The 12,355-nt window shown below is 34.9% G+C and overlaps 1 protein-coding gene across 1 annotated transcript in view; it reads right to left on the reverse strand.

Moving 5' to 3' along the window:
* PCDH15 (protocadherin related 15) overlaps positions 1–12,355 on the reverse strand; it is a 1,001,489-nt gene that overhangs the window by 772,370 nt on the left and 216,764 nt on the right. The window lies entirely within an intron of this gene.

Genomic DNA, 12,355 nt, shown 5'->3' on the forward strand with positions numbered 1-12,355 from the left:
CTAAGAAAGTGTACAGGTGTATCATTGGAATATCCATGACTTTGGAATGAGTGGGAATAAGGGGCTTTTGAGGAGGAAATCTCAACTAAAAGTAAGCAACACCTTAATTCACTCCTTAAGGAAATTGGTATTGTAAAGGCAGAACCTTGTACAAAAATTCATGTATAATTCTGAGTAGTTTTCATCTGTCTTTAAACAATGCTATGGTTCTGGCATTGTCAGGTCACTGGAGGCCATAGATTTTATCTTCTGAGAATTTCACAATATTGAGCAGCTGATACTTCAAAACAGAATAGTCTGATAAATAATATCAGTCTCTCAGGATGAAATATGAAGCATTTTAAGGGAACAAATATTTTCCTTATTTCTGGCATCTTTTATATTACTAAGATAGGGAAACCAAATAATAATAACAATAAAATGAGGCAATTTAGACAATATCTCCCCATCTCTTTTTTAAATTGGGTACTCTTGGCTCCTGGCTCAGAGATACAGAATACTATGGTCATAATCCTGTTGGTCTCGGTAACTCAACATTCACATGTGTGGCCTCTATAGACTTAAATCTCTCTATGTAGCTGCTTAGCCATAAATAATCCACCAAATAAGCCTTCAGCAAAAGAACAGAAAAATCTGATGTATATGATAGTTGAAATGTTTCTCCCCAGGAATCTGATATGCAATCATAATCCTTCAAACAGTGGTGTGGATTTCAAGAGATTATTTATCCAGATTGTATTTGTTTATTTTCTAGTTTAGGGTGGACCTGAAGAGAAATCTGAGAAATAATGGACCATCTATGTTAGCATAACATTTTTGTTTGTTGCAGAAAATCATTTTCCATGCAAAGATAAAATCACAATCTAATAAATTACTAAATAATAGATCACAATCTAATAAATTTCAGAAAATTCCCATAATCTGAATAAATCACTAGTTATCACACAGTTTACTTATCAAAGCCCTCACCTCACTGTGCCCACCAATCCTCTATGCACACTAATCTTCGACTTAGTCCAAGCTCAGTTAGCTCTCTGCCTCTGTTGACCAACCTTAAATCACTTTAGCTGAATCCCCAAAACCAAATCTTACTTCTGACTTGCCTTTCCTGTGAGATGGTCTTAAACTTTTGTCAGGGTAGTGTTTATACCTATGGCAGTAATTTCTGAAAAATTTAGATTTTCTTAGGACATCTGCTTCAGAGTGAACACAAATAGCTCTTATTATTATTTCTATTATTTTTATTATTAGAATTATGGTAAATCTCCATCATTTACTATTGTGGGAATTATAATAAAAAACAAGCGATTATATATTTCATTCACTAAAACTACAGTGCTTGTCTCTTCTCTACATCCAAAGACTTCCCTCACACTTTCTGCTTATTTTTTTCACATGCTATATACATAAACTTTTCTGTTTTACCTCTAATTTAGTCCATTTTATTTTCTCTTCTAATTTTTAATATCTACTACACAAATTGCATTTGAAAATTAAAATATGTAGCAAGGACTGGATCCTGCTCTGATGTTGGAGGAGGCTAGAGGGGAAATAAATGGTGATGGATAGAAACTTGACTTGGGGCGGTGAACACACAAGACAGAGTACAGATGATGTGTTACAGAATTGTGAACTTACAACTTGAATAATTTTGTTAACCAACATCACCCCAAATATTCAATAAAAAAGAAAAAAGGAAAGAGAAAACCTGTATCTAAAAAAATTAAAATAAATACCATAAAATACGTAACACAAGTAGAGCTCGGCATAGATCCTGACACACCCAAAGTGCCCTCTGTAAAGGGCCTCATTAAGTCTGTAATGCTCCTGACAGGCCAAACAATAATATACTCAAAGCTCTGCGTAGGTATCCTCTTTTGAATAGATATTAATCTTGTTACTTATATTAATATATATCTGGGACACTTTATGGATCAGCAACTTCTGTATAAATGAAAGCACCTGCTGAGTGTTTCAAAGTACTTTATAAAATTCCATGATTCACCTTCAGCAAGAATAAGTCACAGTCCTTGAAATACAAAATGTAAGGCATTAAGTATGTGCTTGTGTATGTGGTCTGATTACTCTGAAGATAAATTACCAAGGCCATATTTTCTGAGTCCCCTTCAGAAATGAAATATAAGATAATATTTTTTCAGCAAAAGTCCTCAGTGACTGAATTAATGTGGATTTGATCCAACATGAATGTCCTCCAAGACCAACAATGAGAAAATAACACTTTATATAGGCATAGCTTGATGATGATCTCCTCTTGAAAACAAAACAGAACAAAATGTTTGTTTTTATTTTAGAGAAAAACTAGTTTCTGACTTTAGTGGTAGTTGACTTATATAAGAATTATGTTTCTGTCTGACCAGGTGGTGGCACAATGGATCGAGCGTTGGACTGGGAGGCCGGGGGCCCAGGTTTGAGACTCTGAGGTCGCCAGCTTGAGCATGGGCTCGTCTGGTTAGAGCTTGGACCCAAGGTCACTGGCTCGAGCAAGGGGTTACTTGGTCTGCTGAAGGCCTACGGTCAAGGCACATATGAGAAAGCAATCAATGAACAACTAAGGCGTCACAATGCGCAACAGAAAACTAATGATTGATGCTTCTCATCTCTCCGTTCCTGTCTGTCTGTCCCTGTCTATCCCTCTCTCTGACTCTCTCTGTGTCTCTGTAAAAAAAATAAAAAATAAAAAAATAAAAATAAAAAAAAGAATTATGTTTCTGCTATAATAAATTTACTCAACATTCTAATTGTTTTATAGTGAAAAATATTTGTTAAGGCAATTTAAATTAATTCCATAAGCAAAGTTCTGTAATTCTATGTAATATTGCATGTATTTCATTACTTATGTAATCATGCCTTCTAATGAAAGTAGAAATCCACTTATGTGACCTGATTTGTTGTCTTTGAGATGTACATTACTGCATTCATGCTAGAAATTGGTAGTCTTGAGCTTTTAGATTTTGGACTGATTCATCAAGTAACCCTGTCCTAAGAGTGACCTCCTCTAATCTGTGCTAATTTCTCAAGGAATAGTCCTAATGTCTATCATAGATTATTTTATGCAGATAATGACCCAAGGGTTAATATGCATCAGAAAACACTTAAATTATCATAATAACTTCCTCCCCAAATTCATAAATATGATTAATGTTGTTTCTATTTCTTGGCTTAGACGGGAATTTTCAACATTGAGTGTTCTTGAGAATGTTTTGGATGATACTTAGCAAAGTACATGAATATGAAGCTAATTCTTTAGAATCATTGCCAAATATTGAACCATTTTTCTATTGATGGATATTTAGGTAGTCCTTAATATTCACTAAAACAATGCTACAGGAACTATCTTTTATGTATAATGCTTTGTGCTCATATGAAAGCATTTCTATAATAAATATTCATAAATTTGGGCTCTTTATTTCAAATAATATATAGGTATAAAATGGTCTTTCAAACTGCCCCTCCAAAAGAATGTACATACTTAAATTTTGGTTAATCATATGTAAGATGTTATCAGCATTCTTATAATAGTTTAACTGAAAGCAACCGCTTGCCTTGTAGTTTAAATATTTTTATGCTATAAACTTGTTCTAATTTACTGCTAGAAATAATATGTTTTGCATATTTAATTGAAAAATATACATGTCAAAACACATAAAAATCAGCCCTGGCTGGTTGGCTCAGTGGTAGAGCGTCAGCCTGGTATGCAGGAGTCCCAGGTTCGATTCCTGGCCAGGGCACACAGGAGAAGCACCCATCTGCTACTCCACCCCTCCCCCTCTCTTTCCTCTCTGTCTCTCTCTTCCCCTCCTGCAGCCAAGGCTCCATTGGAGCAAAGTTGGCCCAGGCGCTGAGGATGGCTTCATGGCCTCTGCTCCAGGTGCTAGAGTGGCTCTGTTTGCGACAGAGCTACGCCCGAGATGGGCAGAGCATCGCCCCCTGGTGGGCATGCCGGGTGGATCCCGGTCGGGCGCATGCAGGAGTCTGACTGCCTCCCTGATTCCAACTTCAGAAAAATAGAAAAAAAAACAAAAAACAAAAAAAAAAACACTCATAAAAATCAAACCAGCTCTCTTTTATCCCCTGAATAAGCAAGGAATGCTGTATTTTTAAAAATTGCTTCACATGTGCTTCCATTAAAGTTATCAGATGGCTTACCTACATGTTCCTGCCAACTAGTATACATTTTGGAAAATCTCTAAATCTATTACCAACTGCACAATTTATTTTGTGTAGGCTACTATTGAAATAATTTTCTGGGTTACTGGTTTAAAAAACCCTGAAAACATAAACATGGTAAATTAATCTAAAGACATAGTCAAAAGTAAGAAGATGAAAGTAAAGAAAAAAATTTTTTTTCATGAAAAAAAATTGACAAGCCCAGTTTTATATAAAAAAGAAAAGATGCTTAAAATTTCTACCATGTTTGTTTTAGCTTTTCGTTGTGTATCAATAGAGAAATGATCCAGAAAGCATAAGCAAAGACACTTACAACCTCAAGTCACCAAAAAGTTTACTTACATAGTATCTAATGCAATTTTAATGGCATAATCTAGAAAGAAAATGACATTGATTTTCCAAGTGAGGGATTGCAAATGGAAAATATTTATGTACTATAAAATATTAATGGTAGAAACAAAACATAATAAACAAGAGTCCAAAGCAAGTAAGACCTGAAACAAGCAGGAATGATGAAATTCTTCATCAACGAAACTAAAACAACTGGTGGGAAGGAATACTTTAGCTAAGGAGGGACGTGTGGCTTACTTCAGCAACTGCTTCGATTTCATCAAATTCATGGTTGTCTAACCATGTCTTTTGTTTTGTTTTCTACTCCCAGATATATGCACCAATGAGCAGTGAAAATGATAATAATGTTGGGAAAAAGAATGGTTAGAATAAGAACCTCTTCAAAACTGATATTTCACTTCTTAGGTTTCATCATCTCTATAAAACACTCTTAAATTGAAGAACTTCATTTTATGCAATAAAATTAAATACATAAGTAAAGTGCTTAGTATTTGTTACAAAGTATTTGCCAATCTTTGGTCAGTGATCACTGTCCCAGTAAAAATCATGAATGTAGCTCTGGTTGGTTGGCTCAATGGCAGAACATCAGCCCAGCGTGTGGATGCCCAGGGTTTGATTCCCAGTCAGGGAACACAGGAGAAGTGCCCATCTGCTTTTTCACCCTTCCCAATTCTCTCCCTCTTTCTCTCTCTCTTTTTTTTATCTCTTTCCCTCCTGTAGCCATGGTTTAACTGGTTCAAGTGCATCACCCAGGGCACTACATACACTAAAAATATCTGGGTTCCCAGCATGGCCCCATACGGGCAGCCCATTGGCCCCAGATGGGGTTTGCTAGATGGATCCAGGTCAGGGAGCTTGTGAGAATGTGTCTCTCTATCTCCCCTCCTCCCACTTGGAAAAAAAAGGAAATTATTTTTAAAATCATTAATGTATTAATTTTTTAAGTCTATCTGATGGTAATTTCTTCTTGCATCATAAAACAATTGTATCACTTCATTGAGACTTGTAACATTTATAATGAATCAATGATGTGTATTAGATTTGAATACAGGAATTCAATATTATATGTCAAGAAATGAGAAAGAAAAATGCAACATCATTCATAATGAAGCCAATGATTTCTTTTACAAAAAGTCTCTCATAGTGTAGCAGTTCATGAGATATAGATCAATCTATCTCTTACATATCAAATATTAAAGAAAGTTTACTTATAAACAATGCATGCCTGACCTGTGGTGGTACATTGGATAAAGCAATGACCTGCAATGCTGAGGTTGCTGGTTCAAATCCCTGGGCTTGCCTGGGCAAGGCACATAAAGAAAGCAACTACTATGAGTAGATGCTTTCTGCTTCTCTCTCTCACTCTCCCTCTCTTTATCTGTCTCTCTCTCCCTCTCTCTAAAAAACAATAAATTTAAAAATCTAAAAGCAATGAGTTTGATGTACATATGTGTACATGCATGCATGTAATATATAGAATTACATGTATAACTAGAAAGAACTCTAAATATATCTAAAGTATATATCATTTAGCTACTAAATATATCTGTTTACATGTGTGTGTGAGTGTATGTATGTGTAAGAGAGAAAGAGACTAAAAAAATAATTTTAAGTCTCAAAACAATTAAGGGTCTTTCTCAGTTCAGATAGGTCAATATTATATTCACTGGTCTATATGAATTTTTCTGTATGAACTTAAATATATAAATTGCAGAGAATTGATATATGGAACTCCAAAGTTTGGATCCAGGTTTTTAAGAAATAATATAGAAAATTATTATTCATTTACTCCTATATCAGAGAGAAAATACTAATGAATTAGATCTCAATCAGCTAAGATAGTCACTTTTGAACTTGAAAATGTTTACCAAAATTAAAAAATGATATGGGTGATAAAAAGTGCTACCAAGATGGATTTTAAAGGAATTCAGTGTGATTACCATTCTGGTCTCTTTTTTATCATTGGTACATTCCTTTAAAAATATTTTTGTAATTCATATTATTTCCCAGGTTTGGAAGTAAGCTTAGTTAATGCCACCATCTAAAATCTGGGTCTATAGTGAACATAAAGCCACAGTTTCTAGTAGAGGTACTTCTGCTTTTGCAACACTTTTATTCTGGCCGGTTTGTATTAGCAATTGAATAAAACTATGGATTTAAACATGTAGTTGTATTAGCATCTGGATTTGCCAGGTATTACTGACAACAGCTCCAAATGCAAAGCCACTCTAATTACAGCATACTTTTTTCAGCCAAACACAATATTTTGGCCAATGAGATATCAGACTGCTTGCTTGAGCACAAGTGATCTCCTCTACTGAAAAAAAAAAAAAAAGGAACAGATTAATCGACTAGTGCAGACAGAGTCTCAGACAAAAAGCTTTAGAAATAATGGCAGGAAGGTGTCATTACATCAGTGGGATATAACTCATTCAAAAGCAATGCATTTGAAAAGACAAAGCATCAGCTTGCTCTAGAAAGTGAGATTATCTGTCAAATTGGGATTCCAGTTTGAGATTTGATAATGTGGCAGCTATAGAATCACCTTGTGTTCTCATGTATATTGCAGCAATAAAAGCTATTTAGTCTTACCAAAAAGCAAAATACTTTAAAAAAATGCAATCATTACCCTGATAAATTAAGTATGTAACAAATCTTGCTCCTATGGTCAATGTTGATGGAAAACAAATATTCAGATGGTTATTTTATATGTAAGAACAGATAAAAGCAAAGTAAAAATAGCAAAACAGAAAAAAAAAAAACCAAGAGAAGCTAGCTGGCTTATTCTCAAGAACACAGAGAGCAAATGGTAGATAGGACAGTAGTGCTGTTGCCAAATTCCAAACTCATTAATTAATGCTGGGTCACCTAAAATAAAACGATAGTTTACAGTAATTTTTATAGATTATTTTTCCACACACTTGTGAATCCACCAAAATTATCACCAAAGCTTTCTGTATCTTTCTGCATGCTAATTGTTCAGTCTATTTATCCCAAAGATTATATATCAGAAAAGATTTCTAACAAATATTAAATTGAGTTATACATTTATATCTAAAAGTGTTAGAATATCCAGCAAACTGACGTGGAGTGCTGCATCAACTTGAAAGGATTCAGAAGTGTGGCTGAATTAGCTTAAAGTTGGCATAATCTTTACATTCACGGAATTGTATTAAAATTGTGCCATGTTTAAAAATAGAGGAAGGCAGTCTTTTGAAAGCTATTTCCAAATTTACCTTTGGTGTAATTGATAGAGCCTTTTAATATAAAATTTTCTGACTAAAATGACAGCAAGCATTAGCTTCTGTTATTTTTTAAAGCCATAAAGCAATTTACCACCTGTATTTATCAGTTTCATTTGCATATTAAGGTTGTGATTCCTAATGTGAAATTAGGTGGCCAATCATCTATGTTTTTATTTTTTAGCCAGAAAGCTGGATACCAATATAACCTACAAAAATATGAGTAGCAGCACATCTTAGAGCAAGATAGGCAAATATTGCATTAGTTACCCTATAAATAAAATGGGAATATACTTACTTTCTACCTATTTCAGTTTTCATGAAGACTGACTTAATATAATGCATCAAAAGTCCTTAGCATAGACCAAGTATATAAAAAACACACACACATAAACAAATGATACAAATTATTGTTTATTTTTATATTACTACAAATATCCCTTATTAATATATTATTAATTATAAAATTACATAATATAATTAAAAGAAATTATTTTAAAATGTTATAGTTTATATTAACAGAAATGCCACACACTTGAATAAAAGCTACAGAAATGAAGAGAAAGAATGTGTCAATCTTTCTGCAGCTCTCCAAAGAGAAAGAATACTATCAACAGAAAAATACTTGAGATACCTATTTCTGTAACATAAGTAACTGTATTGGGCTATCAAAATTTGATGAACCATAACCATTATGAATTAAATTTATTTCAGTTAATATCATCTTAAAATGCCATTTTTAAGTTAAAATTTGGCTTTCTGTTTCTATGTTTCTACAGGGAGAGAGTGTATTACCTAACAGATTAGAACACTCTAGCCCCAGGTGAGTTATATTTCTTCTTGTAATCAGTAAATTGGCTTTCTGTCACACTAACCAGTCTGCAATGGGTTTTGCTAGTGTGACCCCTTCTCCTGAATCCAATCATGTCTAGGTGTGCCGGCAAAAACTGTATTTCCAGATCTGTTGCTCAACCTCTGGTCCTTGATTCCCCTACCTAGATACTTCTGCTCACTGAAACTTGAACTGACTTATCAGTCACCATCTCTAAACAACCAGTCTTTTTCTATTTGCAGAACTATGTGTACCTGTTGAAAAAAGAATGTTGAAACAGAAACTGAGCCTCAATGTGACAGTCAAGGAAATTTTTGAATAATTAGAATAATGATGAAGATGATGATATTGATAGAGAGTAAGAGAAAATTTGCTCTAAAGAGGCATGTTGTTAATTACTTTCTGGAACAATGAAGATGTTTTATTCTTTGGAGGTAGTATTTACACAAGTGTATGCTATTGAAAACTTAATTTCTTGCATGCCCTTTTCTGTAAATTTTACCTCAATACATTCATTCAATAGAAATATCAACAATATACCTTGTGCATAAATAAAATGGTTTCTGAAAATTTGAATAAGGATTATGTAATTAGTACCATAATTATTTTTAATAAAAACACTTTATTAAAAAAACTGAAATTAAATTCTATTTCTCACTTTACATTATCTACCAATGCTTTTAATTCTTACAAACTATTGTGAATTGGACATATATTAATTGTGTTTAATTGCACTATAAAATCAAATGATAATTTTTCTTTTCAATGAAAAGGCAAAACATTCTACAAATTGGTAGCATAACTTTTTGTAGCTATTTTAATTGAACAACTACTCTCTGTTTTATAATCAGGCATTGTAATGTCAAAATTGTTATTTTTCTAGCTGCAAACTTTTTATTATTCAAAAAAATATTTTTATAATTTACTTATAAATAAATTGATAATAGCAACATTGAAAAGCAACAATGGACCAAGACACATAAATAATATTATTAACATGTCAAGAAATGATGTCAGAGTAATGGTGGTGACAAAGTTATTCCTAATCTTTATCCTTGAAATTTCAACAAACTGAAGAATGATAACACAGGAAATAAGCACTAGCTGGGGTCTCAGGCATGCCTCAAAGATCCATGCACCAAATGGACTGAAGTTGTTCTTTTATTAGGTTCTTAACAATACCACTCCCAAATGGCATCAAGAAATAAGAAGTTGAATAGCATGGCTACAGAAGACAGAGATATATTTCAGAAAGAAAATAAAAAATCTCCAGAAAAAAATCTCAATCACATAGAAGCCTTTGAGTTAAATGATAGAGAATTCAAAATTGAAGTTCTGAAAATACTCAACAAGATGTGAGAAGACACCAATAGGCAACTTAGTAAACTCGTAAAAATTAATTAATAAAAAGAATACCTCATCAAGGAGATTGAAAGTTTAAAAACAGAGATGAAGAACTCAATATGTGAATTGAAGACTAAAGTAGCAAGTTTAGCTAATTGAACAAACCAGACAGAGGTGAGAATCAGTGACATCAAAGACAGGCAACTAAAGATGCTACAGAGAGAAGAGGAGAGACTCATGAATTAGAAAAACTGAGGGAGTTCTAAAAGATTTATCTGACTCCATCAGAAAGAGCAATATAAAATAATGGGTATATCAGAAGAAGATGAGAGGGAGAGCGGAATGGAGAACATATTCAAACAAATAATTAATGAAGATTTCCCAAACCTATAGAAAGATTTAGAGCAGTGGTTCTCAACCTTTCTAATGCCGTGACCCCGCAATACAGTTCCTCATGTTGCGGTGACCCCAAACCAAAAAATAATTTTGGTGGCTACTTCATAACTGTAATTTTGCTACAGTTATGATTCAGAATGTAAATACCTGATATGCATTATGTATTCTCATCGCTACAAATCAAACATAATTTAAACATAGTGATTAATCACAAAAACAATATTTAATTATATATTGAGAAATATTTATTACTAATGGACCTTATTACCTAGTGTATTGGGGCTACCATTCCATAAATAGCTGCTTAACTAATGGATCTGTTTTTTCCAGATTAGTGGCAAGTTTTCTATAAAGAACAGTGTTAACTACGTCATAAGATACACTACAGTTTTTGCACAGCATGGTATCTTTCAGGGCTCTTTCACACTATAAAGCAGTGGTTTCTGCAGTGGAATCCACATCTCATTTACTTCAATGGGAGACTCGTGGATTCCGCAGAAGAGAGATCCCCTGTATGGCAGAAATGCAGTTCCGACACATTTCTTCCTCTCCTATTCAAGTCAATGGGAGGCCGCAGCAGATTCTGCTCAAATATAGAGCATGTTGCTTAATTTTTTCCACGCTAGAACTTTTCCTAGAGCAGAAAAATTCCAAAGGTGGAATCCACCCCCACCCCCCAATAGACTTAAAGAGGCCTCACACTGAGGAATCTGCTGTGCGGATTCTGCAGTGTAAAAGATCTGCCTCCTATAGAAGTCTATTGGGGGTGGCGGATTCCACCTTTGGAATTTTTCTGCTCTAGGAAAAGTTCTAGCGTAGAAAAAATTAAGCAACATGCTCTATATTTGAGCGGAATCTGCTGCGGCCTCCCATTGACTTGAATAGGAGAGGAAGAAATGTGTCTGAAACTGTCATTTCTCTGCCTCTTACTGAAATCAAAAGGAGGCTGCAGTGGATTGTGTGGTAACCCGAGATTCTCGGGAGCTCTCTTCCACAAAATCTGCCACACTCCCAATGAAATCAATAGGAGGCGGATTCAATGCCGGAAACCGCTGATTTCAGCAGTTTCTTCATTCAGAATAAGGGAAAATAGTGGGAATGGGAGATAATTATACATTGGGGAACAGTGTGAACTATATCTTATAGTGGTCTCTTATAGTATAAGACCGATGTAGTTCACACTGTAAATGTATGGTGCTTTGTGTAAATATAAGCTGCTTTGTGTACTGTGTAATGATTACACACAAAGCACCTTACACTTACACAGTATTGTGTGTATGGTGTATGTACTGTTTTTACATTATTAACCTTTTTTATACCAGCAGGCTGTCTTGCAAGCTCTCTTGGCTCTCCGCCTCTTGCCTCTCTGCCTCCTAAGCTTCTGTCCTCCGGCGCTTGCTGCACCCACACACTGATGATGTCAGCAAGCGCCAGACACACATAATGCGCTGCTATGGACTGTGGAGCATTCCCCCCGCTTCCCCCACCCCTTCGGCCCCAGACAGATGATGCAATCACGTCTGCGCATGACCGCAGGCATTCAGTTTGGAACACATGTCCATAACGGCATGCATTCAAGCTGAATAGCGCTGCTGCAGATGGTAGCGTGGCTTCTCAGTGGCTAAAGCCATCGGAAATATGTATTTTCCGATGGCTTTAGGCGACCCTTGTGTTTTGGTCGTTTGACCCCCACCGGGGTCGTAACCCACAGGTTGAGAACTGCTGATTAGAGCCTTGAGCCAGGAAGCAAGCAGACACCAAGTTATCGCAACCCAATCAGACCTACTCCAAGGCACATCGTAATAAAATTGTCAAAAATCAAAGACAAAAACAGAATCTTCAAAGCAGATAGGGAAAAGGAGAACATAGCATATATAGGAAAGCTCACTGGCTTATCATCAGACTACTCAGCATAAACTCTACAAGTCAGAAGAGAGTGGACCCAAAAATTCAAAGCACTGAAAGAGAGAAATTATCAGCCAAGAATAGTATATCCATCAAA

This window comes from Saccopteryx leptura, chromosome 9 (genome assembly GCF_036850995.1).
Source record: "Saccopteryx leptura isolate mSacLep1 chromosome 9, mSacLep1_pri_phased_curated, whole genome shotgun sequence".
Classification (NCBI taxonomy): domain Eukaryota; kingdom Metazoa; phylum Chordata; class Mammalia; order Chiroptera; family Emballonuridae; genus Saccopteryx; species Saccopteryx leptura.